General features: G+C 37.8%; 1 protein-coding gene across 1 annotated transcript in view; it reads left to right on the top strand.

Moving 5' to 3' along the window:
• Window positions 1-2552, top strand: part of plekha6 (pleckstrin homology domain containing, family A member 6) — a gene marked incomplete at its 5' end in the record, with an annotated part of 45751 nt that overhangs the window by 8537 nt on the left and 34662 nt on the right.

The raw sequence follows: 2552 nt of genomic DNA, 5'->3' as shown, positions 1-2552 counted from the left end.
AACAGTGGATCGAACATGAACTGTTTTGCAGTCACATCATGGACTTTTCTGCTTTTTTTTTAAAACTATAATGAAGTAGAGTTGTTTTGGAAGAGACTGACATGGAGCTGCTTGAGTAAACATGCAGCAACAACAGTTTAGTGGCTGACACACACATACATAGCTATATGCAACTTCTCATACATATCTATATGAACTAAGAAGCAATTTGAGATATGGGCAACATATGAACTTTGTTATTTATTTTTGGAATTGTGGTTTACTTGGTTGTATATGCCTTTGCAGCTGCGACAGATGCTTTGTGCTTTTGGCAGTAAGTCCATCCCACTCGTCAACACAATATTTCAAGAATGCCTTGAGGGAATTTCTTTAAGTTTGGCACAAACATCTTCTCGGACCCAAGGATGAAATGATTAGAATTTGGTGGACAAAGGTCTCTGTGACCTCACAAATCATGTTTTTGGTGATAACTCAAGAAGTCATATGCTAATTATGACAAAATTATAATACCCAAATAACCAAATATCTAATAGGATAAAATTGTGAAGTGATGACGTTTTATATCCAAAAGGTTAAAGGCCAGCTTCACTGTGACATCATGTTGTTCTGCAAAAACACTTTTCAGGCCATTATTCACCCCAGTAACTCAAAAACAGAAGATGGCAGGAGATGGTGACCATATTTTCGTTTTGGGTGCCTGCCTTAAAACTGTGGTGGTTGTCTAATGATCTTAGTTGCTGTTTCTGTCCTGCCAGGTTGAAGTTATGTGTGAACCATCCTCGTTTTAGAATTTGTAGCTTCTTTGCAGCAACATCCATATTTGAAGCATTTTTCTCTGCATGGTTTATGTACTAGTAATAAGTACATAATGTACTAATGTTTTGGTGGGAGGTAATATAATAATATTATTGGCATTCCTGACAAACAGATCAAAGCTCTATTTGCTTAGATTCTGATGAATAACATCAGCATCACTGACATTTGGGAATAAACAGAGCTCCAGGAGCAGCAGCAGCAGCACACATCCACCTGACAGATCTGTTAGTCAGAACTGAATAAACATGAGAGATGAGGATGTAATGTAGGTTAGCTGAGTCTGAGTACAGCTTTATATAAGTTGGAAAGTTAGCCTTGTTTCCCCTTAAGCATCCACATAAAACGCACACACAGTGACAGCTCTCTGTCTATATCTCTCTCTTTGATCTCGCCCTCTCTCTGTGCCCCCTTCTCTTACCACAGTCGCTGTTTGTTATTGTCACTTTTCTTCACTTTTCAGAACATTTAGTCCTTTTTGTTCTTTCGTTGCATGTCCACTGCAAGCTCTGGTGCAAAGTCCAGTGCATGTACCCACCCACACACTTGCAGTGGAGTGTATTTATTCAGTGTGGCTTTGCGGTTAGGGTGCTGCTTGTTAGCTAACGTTCTGACTGGACACTCAGTACTGTTTACTGTCCAGTCTCACTGTAGAGTGTCATCCTGCAATGACCCTGGCACTTAATATTAAACTACAGTCTGTAATATTAACATTAATAATATTAATAAGAGTTAAAAGACTAAATGCATCATTGAGTAAAGCTATAATATATTGGAGAAAAATAATAATAGAGATAAGACCAATAAAAGAAGGTAAATATAAAACATAATGACAGTGCCTTTGAGTTAAAGTTAATTTGAAGAAGTCAACACAGATTCTGCCAGGCTGAGAGTGACTGGCTTGGTCAGAGCAGAAAGTGGCACAGTGAAAAACGTCTGTAATCCTACCAAACACGAAAAGGGATACTGGGCTTGGTTTATTTTTTTACTTTTCACAGAGCCAGGCTAGCTCTTGGCCCTTCTTCCAGCCTTTATTCTAAACTTAAAATAAGCTAACCAGCTTACACAAAAAGATAAAAAACTTTTATTTATTTTTTGACACATTTATGATATTATTTTATTTTTAGTTGGTGTTGAACTTGACCCTCCCTTCACTTCAGGTTGACTATTTAGGTTGACTCTGACTTGTCTCACTGTCTGTGAGACTAATGGCACCACCAGGCTTGGCAGGATGTGGTGGCCTGCTTGATTTTATATTACCAAATTTATATGGCTGTATTTTTTTAATTGGTCATTGCGTTTTCATTATTCATTATCGTTCATTATTATACTTTTCTAATGCTGAAAGAAAATAGTGGTGTTAAAGTATTCCATCCTCAGTTCCTTGCTGTGCAGTGTTGTAAAGTGCTTTGAGTCGAGAGACTAGAAACAGTTTAAGAATCCCCATCATAAACTGCAACCCTACTTCAACCTGTGAGAGCAGCGCAGAGTCATCAGGAAAACTTAACAAGTATTGGGGAAATTCAGCGTTCCATCCCATGTTCTTAGACATTCAATATTCTCTTTTATCTAGTATTCTCAGACTTTTGCAAGTGTTAATTAGTGCTGAAAAAAGAATTGCATTAAAACATTGCAAGGGGCTGTCAAGTCTGTGAAGATCTGTGAAGACACTCTGCAGTGTTTGGGCAGGATTTTGCAACTCTGGAAAGCTATCACAGCTGCAGTGTTTTTTTTTTTTT

Source organism: Morone saxatilis, unplaced genomic scaffold, assembly GCF_004916995.1.
Source record: "Morone saxatilis isolate NCDOM2014 unplaced genomic scaffold, NCSU_SB_2.0 Contig18, whole genome shotgun sequence".
Taxonomy (NCBI): Eukaryota; Metazoa; Chordata; class Actinopteri; family Moronidae; genus Morone; species Morone saxatilis.
This window is presented reverse-complemented; position numbering and strand designations above follow the sequence as displayed.